Genomic DNA, 11,981 nt, shown 5'->3' on the forward strand with positions numbered 1-11,981 from the left:
ATTAATTGTGAAAGGTGACCTAGCCTTAAATGCTGTCAAATTTGTGAGGGACACCCAATTGGGAGAAAGCTGGCTTAAAGAGAGGGCGGCCTTAGAACAGATCTGAACTAAACATCGAACTGAAGGTAGAATAAATGGACAGCACAGCGGCCCAGTAGAAGATGAATAAGGATTTTTTGAACTGTTGACTCTTTACCCCATAAAGATGACATTAGACAACCTCCGCTGTACCCTTAGTGACACGTTTTAGCACAGGAAGAGGTTCCGGGTTTTTCCAAGAGTAGCCCAGAGATTATCTTCACTAACTTCTGATGCAGAACCAGTCATTTAGCTCAGGAAGCATGGGTGGAATATGACAAAAGTTACCTCTAATACACATCCAAAGGTGAAAAAGAGTTAAAATAGGGAGCTTTAAACATCATGGTCTGGATCACTCCCTGTGAAAAAATTGCATTGTTACTTACAGCTTTAACATTTTGATCCCAGTCGGATCTCTGTCAGCTTAAGTTATATATGCAACTGAATGACTGGCTAATTACTGAGTAGCAACAACTGTGAATCAAACTCACTAAGGTTAGTAAAGTTATACCTATGGAAGATCCTGGAGCAAAGAGATGACTTTCTCTATTTTCAATGGCAGCAACATTAAAATGTAGATAGAAAAGAGATTACTGTATTCTTTCAGAACAATGATTCATATTTCTCCAGTAAAATTCCAAGCATGAAAAAGGTTTGACCTGGAACAATAAAGTCACAACACTTCGTAGATTCCCTCAGCTCTACAATATTTATTCATCTTTCAGTTCAGTGGGGTTTTTTTTTTTCCATCTTCAGATATTTTCAGAAAATCAAATACAGTTATCACATCTGATAGACTGACTGCCTACCAGAACCACACAGGAGTCAAAGTTGCTGCTGAATTCAGAACTTAACAGCTAAAAAGCTGGTTTCACATCTCAGGAGTTGTCCTGGCCATAATCTAAAAGGACCAGTGATCTGTGCACCCTTTTATGGCAGCTGCAGCCCAAAAGAAATAACTTCAGTTTCAATTTGAAAGACAGAGGCCCGTTTGAGTCCTCAAGCGAGAGGAGATAATTCAAGGAGGCTTACAGGTAAAATACAGGAGTTACCAGGCGCTCTTCATTAATCTTCCCTTCTTTTCTGATTTCTACAAACACAGAGAACATCGTTTGTCGCTGTGATTTGGGAGAGGGGGCAATGTTTATAAGAATGCATCTCTGTGACAACTATCCTTGAGGGCATTATGTGTGCCTTTTAATTCTGTATTTGATAACAGCCATTAGCAAATTAAAGCAGTGAGAAGACAGTTTTTGTTTATTCATCTTTGGAGTGAAAAGTGGTTTTATTATCACTGCCATTGTAAGAGGCCCACATTTACAGTAAAAATACAGAAGGCAATAGCCAGTCAATGACTGAGAAAGTCCACATTTACTGTTAAGTTTGCCATTCTCAGGAATCAGCTTTGTCACCTGAGGCTCAAACAGAAAATATCTCCCTGGTACCTGTTACTGATTTACACGGGAAATCCTCGCAGTGCAGTTGTAGAGGCATGGCAGCGAATCACAGAGGGCACAGCTATGGAGAAAAAGAAACTGCATTTAATATTTTCGATTTCTTTGTGGATTTAATGTTGTTATTGGCAACCGTGTGACTGTAGTGCATTTTTGTGTGAGTATGGTGATCCTCCACAGGATGTCTCAATAGTTTTTAAAGGGGTGTAAGAAAGTTGGGAAAGGGGGTGGGGATTTTTTTTCTCTGTTTTGTACCAGAAATCCTGACTGATCTCTTTCAGTTGGGAAATCATAAAAACTTCATGTACTAAGATCAGAAGAACAAACAGGAGCGCTTCCTGCTTCTGTTTAGAAATCCGCATCTTAAGCCAGCAAACTCTGATTCATAGGATATTTTCTTGAGCAATAAAAGTTATTGAGTGATGATATCGCATGCGTCTCATGTTGTACGAGCATTGGACAAGTTTCTGTGTGTGTGTGTGTGTGTGTGTGTGTGTAAAGGAGAGAGAGTCCATGTTCCTTCCATGAATTCTTCTCCGTTCTCCAGGGTATCCTCTGATGGTAAGTGTGAGTAAGCACGTGTGTGTCCAGGATCTGACGCCCGGCAGTCAAGGGATGAATGAAGACTGTGAAAGGTGTGTGCATAAGTTGCTCCAGTGGGTCAAAGGTAACTGCCAATACACACCCACATCCCACCCTGTGTTGGACAATGCAAGGGTGGTGGGCTGGTGATTAACAGGACAGGGCTGTGGCTGGACGAGAACGTGGTCTGTCTCATACCTGGCGGAGCCGGTATTGTGTTGTGTGAAACGCCTGTGAGCTCAAACGTGTACTTCCCCATGCATGTCTGACTGGGGACATACATCCTGGAGCGACTCACGGAGCCACAAGTTTGAGACGGAGGGAGTAAATGGCGCACGGGAAGGGGTTATTTATAACTACTGACCCCCCCGAATATAGAAAGACACTGCTATCAACTTATCACAGGTTTTGTGTTTTGCCAATATTCTCAAGGCAAACTCGGGCCAACAATGTGTTATAAAATCGCTGACTTGGCAGGGCCTCTGCTGACCAGTGGTTTCAAGGAAGTGACAGTTCTCTGGGCAGCATTACACGGTATGTAGGAGCCAGGATATAAACTGAGGCAGTTCTGTGGGAAAGAAGCACTGAGCATGCTCCGTGACCCCCATTGACCAGCTTGTCCACTTTCTGATGGGGACTTCTCAAGAGGAAGAACCCCAGAGGACATTTCTCTGCTCTGCCTGCTGTGCAGAAAAAAACCCCTTTTTTGCTTTTCTCTCTGCATGTTTTTACACAGCAGTTCTCTCAGGAAGGATACGTTTATTTAATTTCTGCTTATGTTGACGCTCGCTATGTGCATCATTTCTTCTAATCGCTGTGTATTTGTCCGGCCCTCTGTGTGTGGACAGAAAGTACAGACAGCTCTGTACAAAGTGAGCAAAACACTCGCAGAGATGCTTCTCAGAAGATCGTATCTTCTTAAAGAGTGTACCCAACCCAAAATTTCCCCGCCCATACTTCACCCTGCTGATGTCACATGCCTGCGAAAGCACTGTGGGACTAATAGCACTGTGACGTCTGCTGAGTGAAGGAGTGGGGTCTGATTTGTGTCACTGGTACAGAGTCACCCATAAGAACAGCAGCAGTGTGATGTCAACGCGTTTACGGTAGCTAGGCCTTGTTATTATTAGACATTCTGTTGCACTTGTTTTTTTGGCTTTGCTTCCTACTCTGGGGTTTGACTTTGGCAGCAAGTTAGAGGTTGTTCTCCCTTCTTTTTTTTATTAGAGCTGTCACTGTGAAAATGCTCTATATCCACTTGTGTGAAAGAAACATAAAAACCGCTAAAAACACTAGAGCGAAAACTGCCTGACTGCACGAGCTGACACAAGGTCCTTCTTTTCCTTCAAACACCCTAAATCTCCCCTTTGTGTATATAAGGGAAGTCACTCCAGCGCCCCGCTTACATCTATCTGTCAGTGATGATGTCAGACAAAGAGGTCACCAGAGGTTATCGCATGACTCTCAGAGCAGTTTGGCCCCTGATGTTCTGAACGCTCCCACGAGACTGACTGCGGTCAAATAAGCCGCTCCACGCTGAGTCAGCGTCCCCCGTTCTCAAGCACAGACACACACACACACACGAGGGATGAAGTGGCCCTTGAGCACTAGCAGACCTCCTGATTTGGAGTCTCTAGACTTAACCCTGGATGTTTTCTGTGTGTGTCTGTGTGGTGATTCTCTACGCTACTTTACTTCTCAAGGTCTACAAGGCTTTTTCGTTTGACCTTTGATCTTAATGGGGTGTGACTCGTGAGAGGCTCTGGGCGTAAGTGAGTTCTCTATGGAGCTGATGATGTTTGCCAGGAGCCCTCAGATGTTTAACACCCATACAGCTTGGTAAACTTGCAGAGCGCCCGCGTGGATGATGAGTCGAGCTTCTAAGGGTCATCGAGTTTTGTTGCATTTGCCCTTTGAAGTGAGGAAAGCCATCATTTACCAGATGAAAAGAGTCTGGAGTGTGGCTCTACAGAGTGTCTGCAGTCTCTTTTTCTAAATATATTTTTCATTTTCATTTTGGAGGATGCTGAGGAACAAAGTCTCATCCACTTTTGTAGTTTCTTATTTATGACACGGAGTGGGTTGAGGTTGTGCAGTGCAGCCACGTATCAATATCTGGGGGCTTAAAAATTAAGCAAACATACAGTAGAGGTGCCAAGAACCACAGTTTCTTCTATGACCATTCAAGGGTAACTGTGAATACCAAGTAGATCCCCAGAGAAGGTTAAAATACACAACTTTTTTTTAATGTGGAAACTGTGTTTAGCCTGGCTAAAGTAGAGCCAGGCGCCCTTTGTGACCTGTTTTTAATTGTATTAAAGTTATGCATTTGAGTCCTTGACTTTGCACACGGATGCTGACACAGGCAGCTTTAGCTAGTGCACATAATATGGCTGACTCTGCAGATGAATGTTTGAGTAAATGAATGAGAGCATCGATTACAGAGTACAACAGTATGACAAAACATGCAATCCACACTACAAGTGTACATTGCAAATGATGGACATCTCCTATGTTGTATCCTAACATGATAGCTGTTTCTCTTTTTTGTCTTTTATCATTTTGTATTTTCCAAATTTGCCAGAAAAGGTAGGCCAGAGGAGCAAAAAAAAGAAAAAAGAAAAAAGGGAAGAAGAGGCAGGGGAAAAAAAATCCTTTCCCTTTCATGTGTCTCTCAGGCTGTTAATTAGACAAGGAGTGTTTTATGAAGGCATAATCCCTGGGTGTTCAAACTATCAGTACTGTAAAAGGATGCCAGCAGCACAAACAGCGGGCGAGTGGGAGCTTGCGTGAGTCTGTGCTATGTGTGAATTTATGGGGCCTGATCGTAAACAGAGGAACAGTGAGGCGGGTACGATCAGGCTGAGAACACTGGATAAACTGGCGGCGAAGACGCGGAAACATTATTATGTTATTCCACTTTTAGTTTTCCTCTCTTCCTCCTCCTGCTCGGCACGTTTTTGTTCCGTGTTCACCGTACTTCCAATCTTCCAACGTCTCAGGGATCATAAAAAGCTGTTTTTATATTCACGCCTTCACTCACGTTTCCTCCTTAAATTAATACCCGCTCGTACTGTATGCTTACCACTTTTTGTGAGCTTGTGTATTCTAGCCACAAGGTATGGAAAATGTAGAATGAGACGAAGACTCCACTGAGATGCTCTTTGAAGATATGTCTTTATTTTTATTCCTAGGCCAGCCCAGTGTCTTCTGCTCCCTGAAGGCGTTAAATAGATAAAAAGTCTTTTCAGCGCTGCATTTACAGACGAACATGAAGAAATATTTTGACAGTTGGAAAAATGATATTTTTTACCTTCTTATCTTGAGGTAAATGGGAAGCCTTTCCTTTCTTAAATCAGTTGATTAAGAAGGCACAGTCAGGATATTGTGTATTTTCTGAGAGCAGTTTACAAAGCGGAAAAGACTACTGCTTGAGCTGACCAATTTCTCTCTCTGCTCTCACAATCTAATCCCGTCTTATCTGCACAGCCCCTTCCTCTGATTTTCTCTCTTGCTCTCTGTCTCTCTCTGTCTCTCTATTGCTGTCTCTCTGTAGGTGGCCTTGTCTTGTTGCTCAATCTAGCCGCAGCCATTTGCACACATGCAGACCCGGTAAATCGCCAATACTCCGTTACAGGCCAGGTTTCTCATCATGCAGTCTGCCAGGCTTCCTTATCAGCCTACGGAGCTTTTCATCTGACTCTCTGGTCCTCTGCCACACCACCAGGTTCAGTTTAGCCTCCCACCCCGGGAGTGAAGCTATTTAGACAAATTATCTTTCATCTTTGTGGGCGGACGTTTAGATCAGGGTGGAAACGATGTGTAGGTTAGTTTAGTGTACGTTGGACTATTTGGACTGAAAAGTTGTGGGAGACTTTGGTTTGAAGTCCCGCTCTCCCCATCGGGCAGTGTATAGGATTAGCTGATTTTCAAATAACCGGACTTTCCACATCTTCGTGGCTGCTCACAGTGTGTTTGTGTTTGTGCAAAGGGTTGAGGTTAGCTTAACTGTGTTGCACCCACTCCACTGGGTTTCAGAAGGAAGTGTTTATGGTGAGATCCAGATTTTAGACAAGGTTAAGCGGATTTGAAGCCAGTTTCTGTTGAGGAAATGTAAAAAAAGAAAAAGGGAAAAAAAGACCTCTTGGTAATACTGGCGCTAGAGCAAATACCAAATGCTTGGGGCTCAGTAGTTCCCTGTAGTGCCTGGACTGGGTAACTGGGAGCTGCTGATGGAGACAAAAGCCCACAGCTTTGGACCTCATCTGCCCCCAACTGACTGACTCTGCAGGCACTAATTCTCCTGTTAAACCCTGTCAACCCCTGCTCATTACACCACTTACTGGGAAATCTCTGGTGTATACCTCGGCACAAAAATGGGACAATACCTTTGTGGAATGTGAAATAACAACATTGCACTGTGGGAATATCACACAGGGCCTGAGAATGGAGAACTGCTCATTACGAATAACCATGTCCTGTCTGCCTGTGCTGAAAAATGGCCGGTACTATAACCGGCCACAAACACTTGCTGTCACCTCTTTCTGTCTGCTACAATCACCGTGCACTGCTTTGCAGTTGTATGCAGGTGAACTCTTTCATCGGGTATTCTCAAACAGATTTAGAAGTGCAGAAAGACTGCTGCTTGTGCGATTCAGAGGCTGCATGCTTTTTTTAACTCTGAGACCAAACTGCTCATTTCATTGACTTGACAAAACCGTTCCAGTTTTGGTTTTGTCTGTGACCCCAAGCCATGTTTGCACATGTTCACATCATTTCCATTTTTGTGTTTATGGTCTTGTTGAAGAAGCTCACAGACTAGATATATTTCACCCCATGGCTTTGGATGCCATATTTGTGGCTTCACTTCCCTGCTGCATTTGCAGGACCGAGTCTGGGGAATGAGGGATGATCTTTGATCTGGCAACCCCCCTCCACTCCCCATCCCACCCCACCCCTCTCATTCCTCCCTCACTCATGTTCAAGCACACCCCGTAAGATGCAGCTGGTCTGTGAGCTCATCCCTGCTCCAGCAAAGTGTAAATAAACTTTCTCTGTCCTCTCCCTTGCACATCCCAACTCCATCTTTCTGCTTTTGTCGCTCTTATCAGTTCAACCTTTCCTCAAGGAACTCATCTTTCTCCCTTGGTTGCTGATTTGTCTGACATGCTGTCAGCAGGCCCGGAGAATGCTGTTCTAACACACTTTAGAGGTGGCTGTCACTGAGATGAAATGAAACAAGGATGTTAGGTGGCTTGTAGATGACTAATGCAAAAATATTTTGGGGTGTGCACTACAAAAATACAGAAGTAAAAAGCTGAAAACGTCACTCCTCCGCTTGTACCTGTGACTGAAAAAAATAAGTCATCTTTTTACAGAACTTTGCGGTCACATCCATATGTAGGTGTTTCGATAGCGATAAAGGTTACCTAAAGGTTATCTGTACTTTGTGTGAAGCTTTTCCCTTTCTCTTTTTTCCTTAAGTACATGCTTTAAAGATTTGTGTCAGCTAACCTTGAACTTCAGGCCAAAAATGCGTCTCATACCTCCACTTATGGTGGTGGAAGCCAGATTCTGCTGATGAAATCTGCCTTAACACAATGCAGCAGCCCGTAGTGAGGCCAGGAAGGAAGAATTAGCCACACATCCTCCAAAGAAAGCCCTGGCCCTGTTCATCATATCGTCACACATAACACATCCGCTTATTCATTTAAGCCTGGTTAATGTGTTACCGTCAGTCAGCCAGCTCCATTTGCTTTTCCACACTCTCTTGCTCGCTAATATTTGGGCATGTTGTTCACACGGTCCACCAGCACTGACAGATAAGGAGACTCGGCTCCTGCAAAAGGTGAAGGGAATTAATTGTATGATGGCATTAAAAAAAAAAGGTTTAGTGCGTAGTAGTGTAGTAGTGTTTGGCAGTCTTTTGACCTCGTTCGGGGTTTTCTTGATGGATGCAGCAGACAGATAAAACCCATTGGTGGTTTGTGGTTCGATGATCACGGCTCGTTATGCACAATTTCAGTCCTGTGAGTCTTCTGTGTTCTCACAGAGAGAGGCACATATGTGACTATTCTCCCTCACAACATGAAAGAATATGCCTGATTAAAACTATTTCATTATATAACTAACTACAGCAGTGCTAAAAATGGGAATGACCACAATGGAGATTCATAGATTCCACATGGGCAATGTTGGAAGTGCTGACAAAAAGCAAAAAGCAAAAACAAACAAAGAAAGAAAAATGCTTGTATTCCTTTCAACAGTGTAATTACAAACGAGTTTTGCATTTTTGTAGTTTTTGTAATATTTTCAGACACGCAAGCAACGCTGTGGTCAAACAATCCCCAGAGCACATATGTTCTGATGTATTTGTCAGGAAGCTGGAGATCCCGTTTTAAATCTGAAGGAATTCAGTGTGTGGCAGAAGGTTTTTGTAATGACAGAATAGCAGCCCAGATTCATTTTGAGGTTGTAAACACATGAAGTTCTACAGCATTTCTTGCATATAATAAACAAACCATCTACTGGAGTCTGGAGCAATGGGGTTCAGTCTAAAACATGGACTTGCAGATTGGTACCAGGTGATGCCAAACATGGGTCCATGGTGTCCTTTCAGTATTGGCTTTCATCTGGCACTCAGTGCCAGTTTAGTGGAGGTTTATTCAGTCGTGTTCCCGTTTTGTACATTTCTATTTTTCTGTTCCTGTTCCATGTTTGTGTGTCTTAAAATATGTTGTAAGAACAACTAAGCTGTAGTGCCTCTTCACTTCACTGTGCAATACCTTTTGTGCAATACTTTTGTTAATAGTCAATGGTGCAATAGACCTCAATACTTGAAATGTGCAATTCACTTGTATTTTTATTTTTATTCCTATTTATTCTATTTATCCCCTTCGTATATTTTATTTATATTTGTCTCTGTATTTATATATGTGTGTGTGTGTATATATATATATATAATATTCTGTAACTCTGTAACTTCTGTCGGTGCTGTGCTTTTGGAAACCGAATTTCCCAGAGGAACCCATCCGAGGGATTAATAAAGTTTTATCTTATCTTATCTAGATTTGTTGTTTCCAGTGCTACAAAATGTTTGCTTTCTAATTGAAATCTGACTGAAATTCATCTGACCAGCAGCCATTGCAGAAATGAAGTTTTTCACACTTCGGCATTAATAATAATGGATTGCATTTATACAGCGCTTTTTGAGACCCTCAAAGCGCTTTACAATTCCACTCTTCATTCACTCTCTCTTTTTTTTCTTTTCTTTTTGCCTGTCCCGTTTGGTTCTTTTGCCATCAGAATTATTGTCTAAAGGCGAAGAAAGATGCCCAACGGATTTACTTTACCAAATTTACCTTTTATTGTTTATTTTATTTCGTTTTTATTTTCACTTGCTAGATACGGGACAGACTTGAATGAGGAAAAGAAAAGGGAGAAAGGAAGAGGGGGAAAAAACAGCGGAGAAGAGGGACGGGGATAAAGGGCAAAAAAACAAAAACCAACTAAATAAGCAGACAAAAAAACTATTCATTCACTCTCACACACTGGTGGAGGCAGCTACAGTTATAGCCACAGCTGCCCTGGGGCAGACTGACAGAGGCGAGGCTGCCATATTGCACCATCGGCCCCTCTGGCCATCACCAGTAGGTGAAGTGTCTTGCCCAAGGACCCAACGACCGAGACTGTCCAAGCCGGGGCTTGAACCGGCAACCTTCTGATTACAAGATGAACTGCCAACTCTTGAGCCACGATCGCCCTAGTGGCATTAGTGTCATTTTTCAGTCCTGGAGGTTACAGCTTGATAAAGTCATCTTTACTTACTGGCAACAAGAAACAGAAAAGACCAGAAAAAGTCCTTGTTTTTATTTCATGTTAGACATTTGAAACGTCTGGATACAGTCTGTTATTCATCCACTTTGTTTCCTCGGTAGTTACTGATTGAATAAATTACCTATTTCAAAGTGAATGTATTGGATTTAAATAACCATATTAAATCGACTATTGTCACATCTGAAGTTGTGCTTTATTAGAATATTCTTCTTTGCCTTCCTTTTCTCCCTCCTGTTTTCTTTCATTGCCTCCTCCTTGCTATCCTCCCATTTTCCTCCCCCTTTTCTTCCGTTCGTTGTCAACTGATCTTGTTTACTGGATTTACACACGTACTGTCATTCTAACTTTAGGACACATTATTATTATGCTGAGCTCCAAAAACAGTGGGAGATGAGAAGGCAGCTGTAAATAAACAGCTTTACAAAAAAATAAGCATTACACCCTCATCAATCTTCATACCCAAACTAGATCTAAAAAGCCACAGTAAATAAGTAAAGTAATTGGACAATAAATCTACAAGCTGTATGGCAGTCATGACGGAAATCCACAAACTTGTGTTCTTGGAGATACTTTTTTCTGTTTAGCTTCTCCTGCGTGTCAGAGGAGGCGTAGGCAGAGACGGCGGGTCCCAAGTGATCCTGCCATTTCTACCTATAGGACTTTAAACTTGAAAATCCTATAAATTATTTCACACCCCAGGTGCTGTAGCACTAGATGTCATATGCTGTCAGGTGTTAACCAGTGGTGGCTACGCTGTAGAAATGACACCCAGCAATTGTTAATCTCAGTAATGTTTTCAAATGTATCTGACTGAAAAATAAAGATCTGTCAGCACAACAATCTTAACCCCATATTTGCCCTAATGATTTTTTCCCCAAGGCTGCATAGAATAGGATTTTTGAGTTACAACTAAAGAAGCATGTAGGTAATGGCATCACAGATGGACACCTTTTTGTGGGTATGTGTGTATACGCTCTGTACTTGTGTGTTGTGTGAGCGAGTCAGTTCCAAAACCTTAATATTTCTTTAAAAGAGAAAATATAACAATAAACAGAGACATTTTTTTCCACCACAGGCCTGATCAGTTGATCATGATTGCACCATAAGCAAAAAAAAACAAAAAAAAAAACAACTCTTTCCAGAGGCTTTGTATTGTAGTGATTAACACATGTGCCTTACATGGAAAAGATCCCTGGTTTGAAACCAGGAGGAGACATAAACTCAGCCTCACAGGTCATAACCCAGTGTACTCCTGTTACTGGTCCCCAGCCCAGTTAAATGGGGGAGTTGTGTCAAGGGGGGACATCTGTAAAACCTGGCCAAATCAACATGTGGATCCATCTACAGTGGTGGCCTTGGGGAATAAACGAGCAACTGTGGAAGAGAGCCAGACATTATTAAAAACAAATGATAAAAGGCAGAGTGGTGTATAAACACATAGATAGAGAAAAAAGGTGAGTGGAGAAGAAACACCCAATGCATTGTGGGTCCATTGGAGTGTAACTAATGGAGGATTCAATGACAGTCTCAAGGATATAGCTTTCACCAGACTGGCATGCAACTACTCTTTAAAAGCTCCATATGTTACAAGCCAACAGAATATAGATGTTATATACACCCTCTCCTCCAATATGTTTATTCATAGCCCCAAAACTCCAAGCGTGCAGCAGCCACGAAGCTAATGTTAAGGCTTTAAACCAGAAAAACAATATCAATCTTTAGTCAAGAGTCTATGTTCTGAAGAGAAAAAGGATGTTAAATAGTAGCTGTTCTGACCCAGTGATTTCGTCTTTTTCCTCCATGTGTTGGCACACATGTAATGTGATGTGTCCTAACACATACACTCGCATCTATCTGCACTTGCATTTCAGTGGATACCATAAATGTTAACTTCTATCATATCATCTTTCTTTTTTTTTTAGTGTGACAGACCATATGGCTCAGCTCCTCTCCACTTGTGAGCTCATCTCATGTCCTTTCATTCAACTTTCCTAGAAACACTGCCATATGGTAGCATTTCGCAAGCACACC

At 42.2% G+C, this 11,981-nt stretch overlaps 1 long non-coding RNA gene across 1 annotated transcript; it reads right to left on the reverse strand.

The window, feature by feature from the left end:
• Window positions 1-885: 885 nt before the first annotated feature.
• On the reverse strand, window positions 886-6,208 carry LOC146709102 (uncharacterized). Its single transcript, XR_014920638.1, has 3 exons — window positions 5,428-6,208; window positions 5,200-5,331; window positions 886-1,596 (listed from the first exon to the last, which is right to left on the reverse strand). It is a non-coding gene; the product is annotated as an uncharacterized LOC146709102 (long non-coding RNA).
• Between the last annotated feature and the right edge of the window lie 5,773 nt (window positions 6,209-11,981).

The sequence above is a fragment of the Copadichromis virginalis genome, linkage group LG5 (assembly GCF_057382275.1).
Source record: "Copadichromis virginalis isolate Kocher_CV1m ecotype Utaka linkage group LG5, C_Virginalis_male_GT1.1, whole genome shotgun sequence".
NCBI lineage: Eukaryota > Metazoa > Chordata > Actinopteri > Cichliformes > Cichlidae > Copadichromis > Copadichromis virginalis.